The following is a 20,984-nucleotide window of genomic DNA, read 5'->3' on the forward strand; positions in this document are numbered from 1 at the left end:
CATTGGGCCCTCATTCTGTCCAACCAATCTGGAAACATCTAGTAAGCTGTTGATTGTATGAGCCTAGAATTCGGGAGAAGAGGTGGGTTGCAACGCACATGTGACTATGTTGCCTTATGCGGGGCAGGTGAAACCCTGGGAATAACCTCCATCTAAATCTGTGATTCTCGACAGGGAGCAATTTTGTCCCCCAGGGAACATTTGGCAATGTCTGGAGACATTTTTGATTTTCAGAACTAGGAATAGGGTAGTATTAACGTCCAGTGAGGGCTTCTCTGGTGGCGCAGTGGTTAAGAATCCGCCAATGCAGGGGTCATGGGTTCGAGCCCTGGTCCGCGAAAATCCCACATGCCTCGGAGCAACTAAGCCCATGTGCCACAACTACTGAGCCTGTGCTCTAGAGCCTGAGAGCTACAACTGCTGAAGCCCACATGCCTAGAGCCTGTGCTCTGCAACAAGAGAAGCCACCACAATGAGAAGCCCTCACATGGCAACAAAGAGTAGCCCTTGCTTGCCGCAACTAGAGAAAGCCCGCGTGCGGTAATGAAGACCCAATACAGCCAATAAATAAAAAAATAAAAAATAGATCAAAAAAACACCTAGTGAATCAGGCTAGGGATGCCGCTAAATATCCTACAATGAACAGGACAACCACTTACAACAAAGAATTATCCGGCCTAAAATGTCAATGAATTGAAAAATGCCAAAATTGAATAATCCTAATATAAGGACTCACAAGTGCCCTGGACTCAAGACTGAACCCATCCTTTCTCCCTCAAAACTTGCTTCTCCACCTCAGTTCCTATCCTAGTCAATAGTAACCCATTTTAATCTGTTAACCAAATTAGAAACCTTAGGTCCTCCTTAAACCTTTCATACCTTTACTTTTTATATCCAAATGATAACCAAATCCTGTCAAACTTACCTCTTTCATAGTCATCTGTTGTCTCCCCTTTTCTCAGCCTCCCTGCCATTGCCTTGGTTCTGACCTTAATCATAACTTTTTGGTTGGCTGCAGAAATCTCCTGTTTTTCCTTCTCCCATCTTGTCACCCTCTCATCTCTTCTCTACATAATTTCCAGGATGATCTAAAATGAGAATCTAATTATGTAACTTCATTGCATGATATCTTTGATTAATTTCCCTTTACCATCAAGAATAATTGAAAATTCCTTATAATAACATAAGCCTCTTCATGATCCTACCTTCTCTCAGCACTCACTCCAGTATATTATAAACAAACTTTTATTAATATTCTGTTTCTCCCTATAGACTGCAGGCACCTTGAGGGCAGGATCAGTATCTTTTATCTTTGGTCTCCCAGTAGCTGACACAGTTCCAACTTCCGTTTGTTGAATTAATGAAAGATATCCATCTTAGAGTGTGCTGAGTGAGAGAAACAGAGCACCTAGGACAGAATCCTGAAGAACACACACTTTTAGGATCGGCAGATGAAATCAGGAGACTGGAAAGCAACCAGAGATGTAGAATCAGGAGATTACAGTGTCCACAAAGCCAAGAGTAGAACAGATAGCTTGAAGGAAAATGGGATCATCAAATACCATTTAGGCAAGTCAGTTAAGATGAAGACTGAAAACAGTACCACATATCATAAAATATGGTAGCTGTTGGCAACTTTTACCAAAGTAATTCTGATACTCTGTGGGCCTGCAGCCAAGTACTTGGTGCTGGGTTTGGGGTTCAGAGTTGGCAAGATTAACTGGACACGGGACAGAAGGGGGATGAGGACAAACAAATCAGCTAGTTCAATTTATCTCTGCACATGTCCATCGTGTGTCTGACCACCACAGCCTTTGCAGAGTAATGGCCTCTGCTTTATTTCTCCTTTCCAAATCTTAGGTTAGTTCTTTTTTGGTCAACTCTTACCTAGAACCACACAGGGAAAGGAAGTGCAGCCCTACGGGGAGTGGTGGTGCCAACCTGACCACACACAATCCAGCGCACATGCCCTTGATTTTTTTTCCTGGCCTAAATTGATTTTTAAAATTTAAGAAAAAGATAAAAATGATCACACATGTTTAACCATATGCTTGCCATTTCCAGTGTGTTCCATTTCATCTTGTAGATCTGAACTTCCACCTGGTAATATTTTCCTTCAGTGTGAAGAATTTCATCTGGCATTTCTTGAAGTTCAAGTCTGCTGGCAATGAATCTCTCAATTTTTAACTGAAAATGTTGTAATCTCTCCACTTCTGAAAGATATTTTCAGTGGATGTAGAATTCTGGTTGAAATTTTGTTTTTCTTTCACTCCTTTAAAGGTGTCAGCCTACTGTCTTCTGGAATCCATTGTTTCTGACCAGAAAGGCAGCTTGATTCTTCTTGTGTGTGCATGGGACTGGAGGGGTAGGATGGGGGGGTGTGGTGGGGTGTCTTTTTTCTTTTGGTTGTTTTTAAGATTTTTTTCTTTATTTTTGGTTTTCAGCAATTTAGCTATGATATGACTAGGTATGGTTTTCTTTGTATTTATCCTGCTTGAAGTTTACCAAGACTCCTGGATCTATGGGTTGATTTTTTTAAGAAATCAAATATGGAAGAATTTTGGTCAATAATTTATGTATTGAAGTATAGTTGATTTACAACATTATATTAGCAAACCGTATTCAACAATATATAAAAAGAATCATATACCATGATCAGGTGGGATTTTTTTTCTAGGTATGCGAGGGTGGTTCAATATCCACAAATCAGTGTGATACACCACATTAACAAAAGGAAGGAGAAAAATCACGTGATCATTTCAAGAGATGCAGGAAAAGCATTTGACAAAATTCAACATCCAGTCATGATAGAAAAATAAAATCTCATCAAATTTGATATAGAGAGGACATATCTAAAAATAATAAAGGCTATATATGACAAACTCACAGCTAACATCATACTCAATGATGAAAAGCTGAAAGCTTTTCCTCTAAAATCAAGAACAAGACAAAGATGCCCACTCTCACCACTTCTATTTAAAATAGTATTGGAAGTGCTAGCCACAGCAATCAGACAAGAAAAGGCACCCAAATTGGAAGGGGAGAAGTAAAACTGTCACTATTTGCAGATGACATGATACTATATGTAGAAAATCCTAAAGTCTCCACCAAAAAAAAAAAACAACAAAAACTATTGTAACTAATAAATGAATTCAGTAATATTGCAGGATGCAAGATTAATATGCAGAAATCTGTTGCTTTTTGTACACTAATAATGAACTATCAGAAAGAGAAAGCAAGAAAACAATCCTGTTTAAAATCACATCAAAAAGAAGAATAAAATACCTAGGAATAAACTTAAGCAAAGAGGTGAAAAACGTATACTCTTAAAAATTCAAGACACTGTTGAAGGAAATTAAAGATGATACAAAGAAATGGAAAGATACCCCATGTTATTGGTCAATAATTTTAAACATTTTTTTTCTTCATTCTTTCTTTCCTCTCATTCTGGAATATATTATATATATAATATATATATATATATATATATATTCATTATATATGTCATAATGAACTTATCCTATTCATTATTCCAATCCCAGAGCAATGTCTAGCTTCTTAGTGAGGTCCCATAATCTTTCTAGGTCAACTTCCCAACTATATTTTCTTATACTACTATGTATCTCTCCTTTAGAGCATTAAGCACCACCGCAATTTTATATTTTTTTATGATTCTTTGATTAATATTTCTCATTAAAGTGTGAGCCCTGTGAAGGTAGGAACTGTCTTTTGTAGTTGCTATATTACATTATATTCCCTGCATCTATTGCAGTGACTGGTACATAGTAGGAACTCAATAAATATTTGTTGAATGAGTAACTGCCTGAGTAAAATAAATGAGATAATTCTTTGAAAGCTCTTAGTTTTCAAAAGCCTGATTTATAGTAAGCCATCCACAAAACTTAGCTATTACTAATAATTAAGATTCCCAATGCACTTACCATAAAACTGCTTTTCAATACTATGAAACCAGTATTTCTTAAATGCTTTGGAAAATGCTGATATAGACTAAACTTTGAATATTTTGTCCTTGAAAAAAAAGATAGAGGTGGGAAGTAGCTAGACAAGGATTCAAGATCAATGAAGAGTCTTCATTTCTTGATGAAAAAAGAGATTTGATTTCTTGTAGTGTCAGAAGAGAGCAGCAGCTCAGAAATACTTCATCAAATTATTTCTTTTCCACATAGAATTTTTTAAAATAAGTTACACATTATAACATCTTAAAGTCACAGTGCAGTCTCTTCAATCTCTATTGACTTCAGGAGTATTATGATATTTTCCTTCAAAATCCCTTCTCTGCTGGAGCTAGGAGGATGGGTAATAGTCCCTGATCTTCAGGAAGAGATAAGAGATGCTCCCACACAGTGGGGGCAGGGTGCTCAAGTAATCAACAGCAGCATCTCTTGGCTCTCGGTTGCTTAGTTTTAAGAGTAAATTAACAGATACAAAAGCCACAGAATCCTGGTAACAGGGCCTCAGACTCCTCAGAAATGACAGTAGGAGTCATTTTTCCAGGCAAGCCAGCTAGACTAGGATAGGAATACAAAGGTCCAGGTGTCTTGCCTCAATATGGGGTAACACTGAAATGCCACCCTCCCTCCACATTTGGCCACAACACTAGTGAGCTCTTGGCCTCTCCCTCTGCCCCATCTGCCTTCCTTACTTATTTACAGGTGGATCTCCTGAGAGCATCCCCTCCCAAAGCTTCTGCCCACAGTTCTCCATCTCCGAGTCAGGGAACCCAACCTAAGATAGGGAGGCTCGGAAGACAGTATCTTTGCCATGGACTTTGACATTCTTGGCATGGCCACCATGAATTGTGACACTAGAGGGAGTCTTTAAGTGACTTTGATTAGAAGACAGAGACAAAGAGATGTGAAACATCTTTTGTAGATATTCAGAAATATCTGAAGAGTCTTTACTGAGGAGATAGAGGTCCTGAATGAGCAGGGGGTTAATGAAAGAAAAAATTTAATTGTCCTTTTTAATGAGACCTCATTTGTTGGAAGACAAGGCTGAGGTCCCAGGGAGATCTCAGTTATACTTCTAAGGAAACAGTCTGATTACTGCATGTATGTCTCTTCTAAAATTAGACTGTATTGTGCTACACTGAAATAGCTTTATCCTTAGAAGAGAGTTTCTGAAAATGTGGTTTGGGGACCAAGAGCATCAGGAACACCAGAAGACTTGTTAAAGATGCAGATTCTAGGGCCCTAACTCATATTTGTTAAATTTGGATCTCTGAGACTTGGGAATCTGCATGTTTAACTAGCTTTTAAAATAAATATTCCCAGACTGTTTAATGGGGCTGAGGTTTATTTTGTGGGTGACGAAAACCTCCTGGAATTAGATAGTGGTGATGATTGCACAACATTGTGAATATACTAAAAACCACTGAATTGTGCACTTTAAAATGGTTAAAATTGTCAATGGTAAGTTATGTGAATTTTATTTCAATTTTTAATAAAAACTATAGAGGCAGAAATCACATCAGTGATTGCCAGGGGCTGCGGGTAGGGAGAAGGGATGGACTGCAGAAAATCACAAGGTAATTTGGAGAGATGACAGAAATTTTCCATATCTTCATTGTGGTGGTGGTTATACACACAGTGGCCCAAAGTCATAGAACTATATGCCGAGACCAGCTCAGCGACTCGAGGTGAGTGACGGGTGCCGCAAGCTTGAAGAAGACACAGACACAGACTGAAGAGAAAAGTGGGACCGGGGGGCTCAAGACCTCTCGGATCAAGAGCCCTGCTGACTCATCCCAGGTTGCTTTTATTGAGTTCGTGGGCTAACATTCTCAGGTTACACTCATAAACAATCAAAGGCCTCACATGACTGAGGCAATTATCTTTGTTTACTTCCTGGGTCCGAGTTGAGCAGGTGTGGATTTGAGCTGGGGGTGGAGAGCAAGACAGCCCTGGGGGCAGGAGACCTCTCTCAGATATTGGGGGTCTGTGCCCCACCCCTGTTGGCCCCTCTGCGACTGTGCCTGTCTTAGGTTGTTCCTCCCTTGAGGAATCTTACCCGTCTCTGGCTAACCAGTCATCCTCCAGGGCCAAACAGGGTGATATAAGGAAGGCTCTATGCACCACCCCTGTTGGCCCCTCTGCGGCTGTGCCTGTCTTAGGTTGTTCCTCCTCTGAGGAATTTTACCCGTCTTTGGCTAACCAGCCATCCTTCAGGACCAAACAGGGTGATATTTGTCTCCACGCCCCGCACCCTCAGTTCCTCCACTGCTCAAGCAGGACATTCTGAATCCCATCGCTCGGCCCACATACTTCAACATTTTCAAGGTTTCAGAAAGGTTCCCAAATGTCTTCCCACAACTATATACCTAAAAAGTCAATTTTACTGCATGTGAATCATTCCTCAATAAATCTGACAAGTAAATAAACAACCTCTAAGAAATTCTTGGATACTCTAAAGGACGAGAACTATTACTCTGAAGCAATAGTCTCCAAAGTGGGAACACACATCTTCGGGGTTTTGGATGACAAACCACTGGGATATGGGAAGAAAATAATAGAATCCTATTTATATATTTTTTAACTCTAAAGATGAGTAGGAAATTACGCTTTGCTAACATTTTGAAATCCACTTTAAAGGCTTTACTAACATCTACATACAGAATAGCATTGTTGCCTCCACTCCATTTGCATCATGTCAGGTGCACAAGATGTTCTGGGGAAGACTGGGCATGGCAAAAATGAGCTTGACCTTTGTGAGCTCATCCATTCGCTTGCTTTCAGCATATTGCCACAAACGGCAGTTTACATGGATTTATGGATTATAATAACTAGTTTTAAACAAACTCTCAAAAAATGAACAAATGGCTTTAATAATCTGTGCAAAGAAGCTACGGATTGAAGATGATATTGTGAGGAACAGGAAATGGCAGACCTGACCTTTTAGTTACTGGCTTCCATCAGCCACATTAGGAAACAGCAATGGTCTAATCAGATCTGAAATGAAGTCAGCTAAAGAGTGAGAAATTAATTACTTTTCAAAATAAACTTGTAGTACAGAGAGGAACATTTTGAAAACTGAAGTTTGGCAATGTTTTCATCGTGAAGTGATTTTGTTGCCTTAATCAATGCAAACACAACACCTTCCAAAACTTTTGTATCTACACACCTAAAAAACTTGGGAGAAAACTTGGAAATATAATTTTCTAACCAATTTAAAGATCTACCAAATGAAGACCTTCAGTGGGCTTTCAACCTATTTGTTAAAATTTTAAAAATACAACACTCTCCAATTAATGTGCGAGAACAGCCAATTGATACCAGGAAAGACAGAAATTAACCATCCAGATTTCAGTAAAAACTTTTGCATAATTAATGTATAGAAGAATGAGCATCATTTTTTTAGTAAGTGGTGCCAATGAGGCACTTCTTCCCTTTGATTCTGTGTATCCTTGTGAGATACTTTATCATTAAAACAAAGTATAACCATAAATCAAATTAGGAATAGGCATTTAGATCAATGTATCACAAAACATCAAACCAACATAATGCAAAATAATGCTGCATATTCAATCATGTTGCTTTCACTTTAAAAAGTTACCACAATACCTTAATGAAGTCATTCCTTTTTTCACTTTTTTTGAGATACAATTGACATATAACAAGAAGTGTACACATAATGATTCAATACTTGTAGATATTGCACAGTGATCACCACAATAAGTCTAGTTAACATCCATCACCACACAAAGTTACAAAAATTTTTTTCTTGTGACAAGAACTTTTAAGATCTATTTTTGGGACTTCCTTGGTGGCACAGTGGTTCAGAATCCTCCTGTCAATGCAGGGGACACAGGTTCGATCCCTGGTCTGGGAAGATTCCACATGCTGCGGAGCAGCTAAGCCCATGTGCCACAACTACTGAGCCTGTGTTCCAGAGCTCTCGAGCCACAATGACTGGGCCCAAGTGCCACAACTACTGAAGCCCTCGCACACCTAGAACCCATGCTCTGCAACAAGAGAAGCCACTGAGCTGAGAAGCCTGTGCACTGCAATGAAGTGTAGCCACCACTCTCCGCAACTAGAGAAAGCCCATGCACAGGAACGAAGACCCAACACAGACAATAAATAAATAAATAAATAAATAAATGAATGAATGAATAAATCTACTCTCATAAATCTACTCTCTTAGAAGCTTTCCAGTATACAATGCAGTATTAACTATAGTCACCAAGCTGTACTTTACATCCCAGGACTTATTTATTTTATAACTGGAAGTTTGTACCTTTTGACCATCTTCACCCATTTCACCCACCCCCAATACCTGCCTATGGTGCTCTGGCAAACACCAATCTATTCTCTGTGTCTATGAGCTTTCTTTTTTTTTTAAGATTCTGCATGTGAGATCATTTGGTATTTGTCTTTCTCTGACTTATTTCACTTAGCATAACACTCTCAAGGTCAATCCATGCTGTCAAAAATGGCAAGATTTCATTCTTTTTTATGGATGAATTATATTATATATATATGGACACTTAGGTTGTTTCCATGTCTTGGCTGCTGTAAATTATGTAGCAATGAACAAGGAAGTGCATATATTTTTTCAAATTAGTGACTTCAGATAAATACCTGGAAGTGTAGTTGCTGGATCATATAGTAGTTCTATTTTTAATTTTTTGAGGAACCTTCATACTGTTTTCCATGGTGGCTGCTCTAATTTACATTCCTACCGGCAGTGGATAAGGCTTCCCTTTTCTCCACATCCTGGCCAACACTTGATATTTCTTGTCTTTTTGATAATAGCCATTCTAACATGTGTGAAGTGATGTCTCACTGTGGTTTTGATTTGCATTTCCCTGATGATTAATGATGTCGAGCATCTTTTCACACACCTGTTGGCCATTTGTATGCTTTCTCTGAAGTCGTTCTTTAACGTTTACTTTAGCACTTTTCTTTCTTCACTCTCCACCTAGCACTTCTTTTCACTCTCACAGTTTTAGTTGTCATCTCTAAAGGGATGAATTCCAAATGTAAGTCCCTAGCTCTGAGTCTTGTACTTTCAACTCAGTATAACATCCACCTGGTCCATCTAAAGGTCCTTCAAACAAAATATGTCTATCAAGACAGAGCTCAGGATCCCTCCTTTCCCTATCCAATTCCTCTTTGGTGCTCCTCGTCCAGGTTAGTGGTACCATCTTCTACTGAGATTTGAAATTTCTATGTCCTTTGCAACATCTTTCTCTTCTCATGCCTCACACTGAATCAACCACCAAAACTTAATCCTTCTAACTTTCTGGCTCTACTTTTTGTCTTTCTCTCTCTTTCCACTTGTATATTGAGTTCTCTGTGCTGTCTCTGGATCTTTGCATCTCATTTCATTTCCCATTCTATTTCTTTCCTCATTCTTCCTATTCTCTACCTTCCCCATTACCCAAAGACAGAACAAAAGTATTTTCATTTGCTGTATATATTAAATATTCATTGTACTAAAGTATGAAAGGGACACTTTCTATTTCTCTTTTTAAAACCTATATTAAATTACGTATTTTTGTAGACCTTCATTGATTTTTATTGCTGTTATTGTTTCTGTGTATCAGCAGATTTGGAGAGAAAAAAGAAAAAGAATTTCCAGTGCAGAATTAGTGAAGTGGTGTTTCGCATATGGCCTGACATAGTTAATACATGGCCACCCCCAGCTCCTAAGAATTTTAAATTCTAAGACAAATGCTCATGTTACCAGGAATCTGGGTGTAGTTTTGTTCCTCTTGTTGAAAGTGTTATTTTTTTTAGGACAGATTTGCCTGAGAGGAAAAGGCTTTGTAAAATGAAGGAGAACCTCACAATGCAAAAGGGAGTCAACTAATATTGCTTAGTAAGTACCATTCGTAGGTACATGTTTCAGAATGTACTAGACAGATGATAGATAGATAGATAGATAGATAGATAGATAGATAGATAGATAGATAGATAGGGAGATGGATAAATGGATAAATAGATGCAGATATTTGTTTCTTCTTGTTTTAGAAAAATATCATAGGAAGTTTTTTTTCACAAGAATTACTGAATTTCAAAGAATGTTTAGCACTCATTTTCAATAGAGCATGTAAGACTAAAGCATTAGAGCTGTGATACTGATTTTTAATATTGGCTTTTGTTTATGGTGTGATATATTACAACAAGAGTACAGGAAGTTCCTGGCTTACTGTGCCCACTTAGCCCAAGTTCTTTACTTGTGCTCTAGCAGGCTGCTGTGAAAGTGGTCCTCGCTTGTATCAGCTGCTGAGAATTTCCTCCTTCCCTGGAAGGTCTCTTTCCCTTATGCTAACACAGACCCTCTGCAGCGGAGAATGACACATCTCTTACTGTCCTACGGTTCCTTAGACCTTGTCACTCCTCATCACTTCTCACCTTTTTCCAGGGCCCCACTCTGCTCGTCACTGTGCCCACAACTGGGCGTGGAGAGGACTTAATGTTGCAACACTCTACTACAGATAAAAAGCTTAGTGTCTACCCTCAAGGTGCTCACAGTTTCATCAGAGAAACAGAAGGATGCAACTAGAAATGCTAAGTTAGAAGAATACACTGAGGGGCCTGAAGGAGCTTGAGCATCCGGGAAGGAATCAGTCAGATGAAATGGATGGAGGAGTGGCAAGGAGATGGCAGGAGGTAGACAGGAGCCAGATATAAGGAGTTGAAATTTGATCCTGAGAGTAACAGGATTCCTAAGTAGAAGAGCAAAATGATGAAATGTGTCTTACTTACAGGATGGCGAGTGGATGGAAAGCAGAAGAGCAGAGGTGGGGAGAATGGTGAATTGCAGAGGAGAGAGGGTGAGAGCCTGACCCAGGCAGTGGCCAAGGGTGCAAAAGGGAGACAAACTAGAGATGAACTGGAAGGTGGAAAGAATACATTATAAGGAACACTGGGGCATGTGGCTCAGGGAGGAAGGAGAATAGAGTAGGCTTTCGAGAGAAGGGGAGAGAGAAGATGGAGGCAAATGGGGAGAGAAAAATGGAGGTGAGAGATGGCACTGGAGAAACAGGCAAAAGGGGGAGAGAACAAGGGCAGGAAATTTCCATTACAGACCTCCCCATCACTCCCAGCAACATGTGCTTGTGTTTTCAAGGTAATCGAGAGATTTGGAGAAATTAAGAAATGGTGAAAGACAAGACAAATCGAAATTGGAAAAGAGGAGGGGGAAAATTTGCCCAGCCTTTCCCCTCACATCCACCCTACGAGCTCCTGTCCCTCCTTCTTTTCGAGTTTCTGTTCCCATTTTTCAAGTCCCCATTTTTCTTTATCCCATGAGTAGCCATGTTGAATTGTATTGTAAAGGGAGGGAATAATCTGTCTGCTTAAAAATATCTCGAAGTATATTTTATAATAGAAGAAAAAGTAAGTCCTCAAGGTTCCAGATACTTTGCCTTTTGGGGGTTCACCCGGGAAAGGAAATGCATTGCTTCAATGGGCAATAAGTTTTGAGTTCCAAACAAATGTCTTACGATTAAGTCTTGGAAAAAAATCTGTATTTGAGCTCAAAACTAACCATATTAAGTATATACTACGAAGAGGAAAATCAGAAAATGCTTTAAATGCTCTCTTCTTAAACTTTGGCTTGTTCCTGCTGATTACTCACTATTTGAAAGTACATGATAGTTATATTTAGAAGGAAAGTGAGAAATTCAGTCAAGAATGTTTTCATACATCCATCAATATTTGGCACTATATAGACAATTCCTTGCATTTACATATAAAATGAGTCTCTAAACACGTTTACATAATATCATTTTTTTAATAAGGTGCCCCTGATACGACTGGATCCCAAGAGTACGGCACCTTTGAGAAGAGACTGATAAGGATCCTTCCTGAGATGGGCGCCGTGCCATTTGGATCTGCTCTTGACATGGCACATGTGGTACTTTTCAAAATAGAATAATCCATATTTGGGGAATATACTAATATTAGACTTTGGTGTGTTTATCTTATTAGGGCCATAGGCCAGGCCACACTCGTGGTAGCAGTAGGGTTTCGTATGAGTGGAATGGACATTCCCACTGTCAGTCCTGGGGGACAGGATTCTGTCTTGGGATAGGACAGGAGGATACGGAAATCAGCCCTCAGACGTTCTCTCCTCTTTGGGTCGGGGGTCAGTTCCGCTAAGATGGGGGCAAAGTGATGCTCAGGCATTTCTGATGATTTGGAGCGGGGGGTCGTGTTGAGCTCTGTGGAGTAGTAAATGACAATGTGTGTTGCTCAGAGAAACTTTTGAGAAAGACTCCTTGCCTAGCTGTGAGGAGTATGGACAGTGACAGCCTCCAGCTGCTAACTCCTTCAGGTCCAGCTCCGCAAAGGCAGTCTCTGCTCCTGGGCTCCCATTGGAGATGAAGGATCTCTGTCAGATCTGCATCTGGTCTCATGGCTCCTGTTCCGAATCCCAGAGCCTCCCTTTTCTTCCCGCAGGTCTTTTTCGCCAGTAAACCTTCTCCTAGCCCCATGCCCCTATCTGCTTCCCCAAAGACCTAATTGACATGCCCTGCCACAAGGAGTGGTTGGGAGATGTTTAGCAGTGGTCACACTGAGAGGTCCTAGAATGGGTCTGGGCCTGCATGGAAGTTATGGTTAGTCTTATGGTCATACTTCCTTTCTAATATCCCTTAAGTGTCAGAAAATTGCCTTTAAAAGTCACATGCCTGTATTCGCCACGTTGTGGGGAACAAAAGGGGAAGCTGTCCACCACCTGGGAGAGCAGAACGAGGACCTCTCAGCAGAGATTTGATGCTTGTAGCAGCAGCATGACAGCCTAACAAATAGGTTGGAATGAGAACCAGTGAAGCTATTCCTGAGCTCACCTAGGCGGCACTTGGAGCCCCTCAGAACCAGTTAGGATTGCTCTGAAGGGCCTAGTTCCTGGTAATAAGTCCAGAGGTGACTTATGCTATCCATGGTGGGTTGCAGTCTACTGAATTTGCACAAGGAGAGCACAAAAGATAGATATATTTTGTTATCCCCATTTTACAGATGTAAAAATTGAGTCACCATTCTAGAAGTTAATTAGATTTCTAGAAGTTAATTAGATTTCCACAACTGCCTCTCCCACCCCCACCCCCCTGTCTTTGCAATACACTGCAGCCATTGGGTCACCATTCCTATTAAATAACTGAATCTAATGTAGAAAGTCTTCTTACGGACCTGAAACAATTCAATGCTTTAGGTGTGAGAGTCAGACCTCCAAAGAGTAGCACCATAGTACTTTTTCACCGTTAGATGCCTTTAGGGCTACCAGGAAGCACATTTGTTTGTTTAAACGAGACCACAGTAAGTTTTATTGGGGATATGAGAGTCTGTGTTAGTCAAAACAAAAACAACAGCAACAATAAAAACAACAGAAAAACAGCTACACATTTTCCCCTAGTTTTTATATCTGACTCTCACCCATTTTATGACAGGACTTGTTGAAAAACTTACACGAGCAGGTATTTTCTAATATCTTGATTATTTAAAAGAAACTTAAAGTTAAAATCATTTTTTCCTACTAATTCTAAACTTTTGATCTCAGTTTACGCTCCTCTTTGATGCATGTAAGTTCTCCTACTGTGTGGGTGTCCCCCTCAGAATCAGTATTTCCTTCAACAAATATTTTCTTGCATGTAAGTAATCCTTTCTACTTTTCCCTCTGGTGAATTTGTTACCTTGTTTTACCATCCCTACTTTTGTTATTGTTGTTGCATTTTAACACAAGGTGAATCTCCTTTGGTTAAGGGCTGGAAATTGTGCTGGAAATTGTTCAGGAGCTCATGCTGTGTTTTTTGTTTTTTGGCTGCACATGTGCAGCATGCACTCTTAGTCCCCGACCAGGGATCGAACCCAAGCCTCCTGCAGAGGAAGCATGGAGTCCTAAACACTGGACCAGGGAAGTCCCTGGTTTTGTTTTGTTTTCATTCATTAATTAATTAATTGGTTGCATTGGGTCTTCGTTGCTGCACAGGGGCTTTCTGTAGTTGCCACGAGTGGGGGCTACTCTTCATTGTGGTGCGCAGGCTTCTCATTGCGGTGGCTTGTCTTGTGGAGCACGGGCTTCAGTAGTTGCGGCACACAGGCTCAATAGTTGTGGCTCACGGGCTTAGTTGCTCCACAGCATGTGGGATCTTCCTGGAGCAGGTATGGAACCCATGTCCTCTGCATTGGCAGGCGGATTCCCAACCACTGCGCCACCTAGGAAGTCCCATGTTCTTTTGTTTCTTTAAAGTTGTATCTTCCTCGCTTTCCTAAGTCCCTCTGGGACTTTTATTTTTCCTGTCCCCACATCTTTCTTAAACAAAAATGAAAATAAATTTAAAACATTTACCAACTTGTGATTCTGTTTTGACCAGTCAACCCTTCCCATGAGAGTAATCGAGTCAAAATCGAGTCAAAATTCTTTATTAATCATTCATCTGGTACAAATTCTCAGCTGCCCTGGGCAAGTGACTGAGTGGTTGTTGCTAAACCTGCTTTATAGCAGTAAAAATAATTATCCTTGGATTTCTTTTTCATACTCAGTTTTCTCCTGGACTTTATTTCTGGGCTTTGTAACTTTTCCAAGGAAAATGAACAATGATTTTACTGGCCTTTTCTGTGCTTCAAGCTCTTTATACTAAGCTCTGGGTCTAAAGGAATTTTTTCTTTTTTTCTCTATACCATGATCCAGGAAATATTTTAACCAATGTTTTCTAGAACTTTTATTCTCTGGCTGTTATGCTTTGTGAACAATTTAGCAATTTTCTTCTACCTGCCATGACCACAGAAGGAGAGTAGAGTAATATTGCTCTGTGAAAATATTTGGATCTGACCTTTACAACTGAGAGCAAAAAAAAAAAAAAAAAAATGAACTTAAATGGGAAGAATCATGTTTATTTTTGTCTGACTTATTTATTAACACATGACAGGAACTATCATACTATGAAATAATTCTCTATTAATTATAAAACATTGTTTTTCCAGGATGCTAAAACCTTCAAACTTTTATTAAAGTTTGGAGCAGTATTTCTAGAATGGCTTTTACCAAATGACTTTTTTTTTGGGGGGGTGGGGGACGGATGGCTACTTTTTAATATAACTTTAACATGACTATTCAAAATTCTCACACATCTTGATTAAGTGAAAAAAAGACTTTTATGTTAACTAGCATTATCTTTTAAAATCGAAAATGTGTACCTTAATAGAATCAGAATTTACACTGGAGGAAAACCAGGAGATTATCTAGCTTATCTTCCCATAGAATGCGGAATTCTCTTACAACCATGTTGTTGAGATGTGACCATTTAGTTTTTGCATGAATGCCTCCATTGTCGAGAGCTCCCACGAAAGCTCATTTTAGTTAAACAATTCTAAGATTAAAGAAGTCATTTAATTTGAATTTGAATCTGAATCTGCTCTAGTCCTTCAATCTTTGGTACCAGTTTTCTCTTTTGGAGTGACTCATATCAGGTCTGCTCTTCATTCTACATGGTAGCTCTTTATATATTCAAAGATTTGAGGCAAACATTGCCTTATCATTCTCCTTTTCAGGTTAAACACTGACACCTCCTTCAGCCATTCTTGGTTTTCAATTCTTTCTCCACCTCACCTAATTCATGAATGATACTCTTATAAATGTGATGTGCAAAGTTATACTCAATTCTTTTCCTGTTTAAATTTTTTTTAATTTATTTTTATTGAGATATAATTGACATATAACATGATAGTAGTTTCAGGTGTACATGATGATTCAATATATGTATATGTTGCAAACTGATCACCAAAATCTGTCTAGTTCACATCTATCACCCCACATAGTTACAAATTGTTTTTTTTTCTTACTGACAGAATTTTTAAGATTTACTTTCTTAGCAACTTTCAAATATACAATACAATATTATTAACTATGGTCACCATGCTGTGCATTACATCCCCAGGACTTACTTATTTTATAACTGGAAGTTTGTACCTTTTGACCACCTTCACACATTTTGCCCACATTACCTTCACTTCCTCTGGCAACCACCAATCTGTTCTTTGTATCTGGGAGTCCAGTTTTGTTTTTTTTTTAGATTCCACATGTAAGTGAGACCGTATGATATTTGTCTTTTTTTGTCTGGCTTATTTCATTTAGCATAATGCCCTCAAGATCCATCAATGTTGTCTATATAAATGGCAAGATTTCCTTCTTTTTTATGACAGAATAATATTCCATTGTGTGTGTATATGCATACACATATATATATATATAAAATACATGGATATATATTTTTTTCTGTATACATCTCATGGACACTTAGGTTTTCTTAATGTCTTAGATATTATACCTAATGATGCTGTGCATATGGGTGTGTATATATCTTTCCGAGTCAGTGTTTTTGTTTCCCTCAGGTAAATACCCAGAAGTGGAATTGCTGGCTCATATGGCAGTTCTACTTTTAATTTTTTGAGGAGCTTCCGTACTGTTTTTCATAGTGGCTGCACCAATTTACATTCCCACCAACAGTGCACAAGAATTCTCTTTCTCTACATCCTTACCAACACTTCTTATGTCTTGTCTTTTTGATAACAGGCATTCTAAAAGGTATGAAGTGATATCTCCTTGGTTTGGTTTGCATTTTCCTGTTGATTAGTGATATTGCACACCTTTTCATGCACCTATTGGCTATCTGTATGCCGTCTTTGGAAAAATATCTATTCAGAGTCTCTGCTCATTTGTTAAACAGTTTTTTTTTTGCTATTGATTTCTATGAGTTCTTTATGTATTATGGATATTGACCTGTTATCAGATATATGATTTTCAAATATTTTGTCCCATTCCATATGTTGCCTTTTCATTTTGTTGATAGTTTCATTTGCTTTTATACTTAATTCTTGTTTCAAAGGACACCTTCCTAAAAGTGAAAAGACAACCCACAGAAACGGAGAATATATTTGTAAATCATAGATCTGATATGAGAATTGTATCCAGAACTCTTACAACTTAATGATAAAAAACCAAATAATCCAATTTAAAACTAGGCAAAGGATTTGAATAGACATTTCTCCAAAGAAGATATGTTAAAGTACAGTAAAGACATGAAAAGATACTCAACATAATTAGTCATTAGGGAAATGTAAATCAAAACCAGAGTAAGATACCACTTCACACATGGATGGATATAATATAACAAGTCTTAGCAAGGATATGATGAAATTAGAACTCTCTTACTTTGCTGATAGAAGTCTAAAATGGTACAGCTGCTTTGGAAAACAGTTTGACTGTTTCTCAAAAGTGTAACAGGCCACCCCCATTGACTGAGCAAGACACAGTGGTGGCAGGTCCCAGGAAACTGAAGGGAGAAGTGTGGCTCCTCTCCTTCTTTTCATTTAGTAAGTCAAGTGCATCTTCCAAAACCTGGGATCATATGTGAGCTCTAGAGATAGGAATCAGCTAAAAGAAGAAGAAAGCTTTTATTGAGTAGATCAGAAGGAAATCAAAAGCCCAGATTTTATTTTATTTTGGGGGTGGGGGGCAGAGTTTAAAAATACTAAATTCATTTCCAATTTCTAGCCTAAGTTCTCCACATGGCTCCAGTTGCCCTCCTGCAGCATAAAAAGGGTTTTGTGTCCTACAGGTGTTTTCAGAGAAACTAAAATCAAATAGAGTGGAGCCTACACGCGCAGCAGGCCTGCTGTCCTAGTAGAGTTGGGAAAATGTGTGAGCATGTGTCCACAAACGTGTCAACAAATAGAAACCAAGGCAGGAAGCCTCAGAATGACTGAATTCCCTTCTCTCCCTCCCTCCTTCCCTCCCTTCCTGCTATAAGGTATCCAACATTGCCCAAAGTACCAGACTAGAAGAAATGGAACAAGAAAGCCCTCCTTGTCTTTTAGCAACTTAAATCCTCCCCCTGTTAAGATCAAATCACTATTATGCTGACTCCTAGTCCCAACCCTCAACCATCCTCTTTCCATTTCCTTCTCCAAGAGCATCTTAAGAAGCCTCTCCCCACTGCTAAGAGTCACTTGCATATTTTAAACTCTTCCTGTTCTGGGGCAAGCCCAGACTTGTGAGTCTTTTCTGCTCACACACACACACACACACACGAGTGTGAGCAGGGCCTCCTGTTCACTACCACTCTTGCCGTGAGTGAACCTTTATTGAGCACCTAATATGTTCTGGGCACTCTGCTAAGTACATTGCTACATTACTCTGTAAACTCTCAAACAATGTCAGGAGGCAGGATCTGTTAGTGTCCCCACTTTACAGATACACATAGCTATTAGGTGAAAAAGCCTGGTGTTCAATCCAAGTGTGTGTATTTCCACAGCCTTGGCTTGAAATGGGCATGCTATTACTGCTCTTCTGTGTTAGAACTCTTTGAAATCTTGATGACTGAACCAATATCTCTTTTTGTGTGGTTAAAATATGCCTAACTTAAAATTTACCATTTTAATCATTGTGAAGTGTACAACTCAGCATCATTAATTACATTCACAATGTGGTGCAAACATCATTACTACCCATTACTAGAACTTTTTCATCATCCCAAACAGGAAATCGGTACCCATTTAAACAATAGCTTTCTATTCCCTGTCTCCCTAGTCCCTGGTAACCTGTATTCTACTTTCTGTCTCTGTGGATTTGCCTGTTCTAGGTACCTTATATAAGTGGAATCGTACGGTATTTCTCTTTTTGTTGGACCTGTACAATTTTGAGAGGTAAAAGAGTGAATGATTTCAGCCAAATGAAGACTTTTGAAATACGTCTGGACATTCCTGCCCTGTACTCAACGTTTAGCTTTCCTGATTCTCACTACCCAGATAATCCTTCCAATCGTGCATATTACTCTGAACTTTTTGACCAGGATACCTGTCAAAATCACCCTACAGCACTCCAAGTTCTGGCCTCTTCTGCACACCCTATTCAGATGCCACCGAATTCTGTACACACGACGCAAATAAGGAACATCCACATAGCACCTCATTGTTTACAAAGTGCTTTATTACCCATCGCTTTCATTTTCCTCACAATACCCTTATGGGGTAGATAGTACAGTATTTTACAAATGATGAAACTAAGAATTCAGGACAAGATATGACTTACCCATAATCTGATCACTAGCAAGTGCAAAACCAGGAATCTAGTCTGTGGGCTTCTCTATGTACCTGTTTACCCTTCTCTCAAATTCTGTCCCCTCCCTCTTTTTAAAGAAGGTTGACTGTAGTGTGGGGCAGAGGAATGCTCACGCATGCCCCTTGTGTGTGTGTGTGTGTGTGTGATTTGTGTTTATACACATGCTCACTGGGAAGGAGGGAGAAATGAAACGATTTCAGTGTTGCCGGCATTTATTCTCCAAGTATGTTATTGAGTTTCTCCACTTAAGTGAACCTGAATCCTGCTTACTGCCTTTCGCTGGGCTATGATATATAAAAAATAAAATACAGGGAATTATTCTAGCCATATGCACCTCTCCTAGAGTTTCTTCCCTGCATCTTTGTCTGTCTGCTTTCCTGTCCTGTTGAACTAGCTGGAGAACATAGACACTGTAACATTCAGTGTGTCCTCTTCCTAAGCCTGTGGCAACTCTAAGCAGCCAGTTTCTACATTCTCTTCTCTTCAGCATCACCAGTTTCCTTGTAAAATGCCAGAATCAAAGATGTTGCCTAAACTGACACATACAGCCCACGCCTCCTGCAAGAGAGAGAGCATAGAGGAAGGAGAGGAGAAGATGTGTTTATAATCCTGCCAGTCCTCCAGCTAGGTGTCGTGGCCCTCTGCCCTGAAGAGGCCCTCCCGGAGGGGTTGAAATGAAGGGATGAAGCCGAGTATGTGGCTTAATTTCTGCACTTGCTGTAACAAAAATTGCCTTAGGCTTCATCAGCCTGTGGGTGTAGATAGGGTTATATTAATAGCATTTACTTTTGGGTTCATGGACTTTTGTCCCATCCAGCTTACCTGGAGGAGAAGTCCCCCTGTAAAGACTCCTGCAAATACTTCTGGGAGTCCCCAGACAATATCTTATATGTCCCTGCAACTAAATTTCCTCTCTTCGCTGGGTACCACCAAAGCACACTTGGCGTCCACCCACTTGCTAGAGCATCAGCACCTCCCGAAGCAGCTGATGACGCATCAGAGCTTTTAAGGTGTCAGAGTATCTCAGTGTTGGGTTCCGAAGCAGAGGAGAGTGTGTCTTATGTGTTACACTCTTAAAGCAGCAGGGAGCCAAGCTTGTGTTGTGAGGTTGCATGGAGGTAAGTATCTCCTTTAGGTTTTCTTTTACAGATACCCTCCTCCAAATAACCCAATATAAGTCCAGTGAGTTCTGGGTTGGGAAACGAATTTAAACCTCAGTATGTGATATTTGAGACTGATAAATGAATATCAATGCTGTTTCTGTAATACCCCTTCCTCCTTCAACTACCAAAGCTTTCTTACCGAGTCAGTCTCTTACAATGTCTAGCATCTGCTTTCTATAGGACGAGTTCCCCCCAAGAGGCCTTTCAGAGCTCAGAAAACTGTGCTTTCAGAAGGCTCATCCCACTGTTTTGTCAAATACACTCAGCCTCATCTGCCTTTCAGATTACCTACTCTACACATGTATTTTTGCCACAGCGGTCCTTTTCCAGCCAAGACAGAGTATTGGTTTGGTTGTGCAGGTGTTGCAGCTGCAGATAACATGAAGCCTGACGAACAGTAGCTTAAACAAATAGGATTTCATTTGTGTCTCGTGACAAAACACTCAGATGCCACAGTCTAGGACCTGTGCAGTGGCTCTAGGAGGCTCTCAGGGAGTCACGCTGTCTCTCCTCCTTCTTCCCCTGCCATCCTGAGCCCATCAGCTTTTGTTCTCAGTTATCCCACAATCACCTTCTGGTTGCTGCACTTCTCAGCCAAGGGTCTGCACTGTGTGCAGAGGAAGAAGGAGAAAAGGCACACCTGCAGACTTGCACTGAGCTCCCTTCCACCAGCGCTTTCTATGCTCACCGGTGTGTGTGTGTGTGTGTGTGTGTGTGTGTGTGTGTGTGTGTGTG

At 39.8% G+C, this 20,984-nt stretch overlaps 1 long non-coding RNA gene across 2 annotated transcripts in view; it reads left to right on the forward strand.

Annotated features, from left to right (window-relative positions):
- Positions 1 to 20,984, forward strand: part of LOC130835518 (uncharacterized) — a 55,439-nt gene that overhangs the window by 18,553 nt on the left and 15,902 nt on the right. For both annotated transcript variants that reach the window (XR_009048967.1, XR_009048968.1), the window contains exon 3: positions 11,771 to 11,886. This is a non-coding gene — a long non-coding RNA (uncharacterized LOC130835518). The remainder of the gene's footprint in view (positions 1 to 11,770; positions 11,887 to 20,984) is intronic.

Source organism: Hippopotamus amphibius, chromosome 14 (genome assembly GCF_030028045.1).
Source record: "Hippopotamus amphibius kiboko isolate mHipAmp2 chromosome 14, mHipAmp2.hap2, whole genome shotgun sequence".
Classification (NCBI taxonomy): Eukaryota; Metazoa; Chordata; class Mammalia; order Artiodactyla; family Hippopotamidae; genus Hippopotamus; species Hippopotamus amphibius.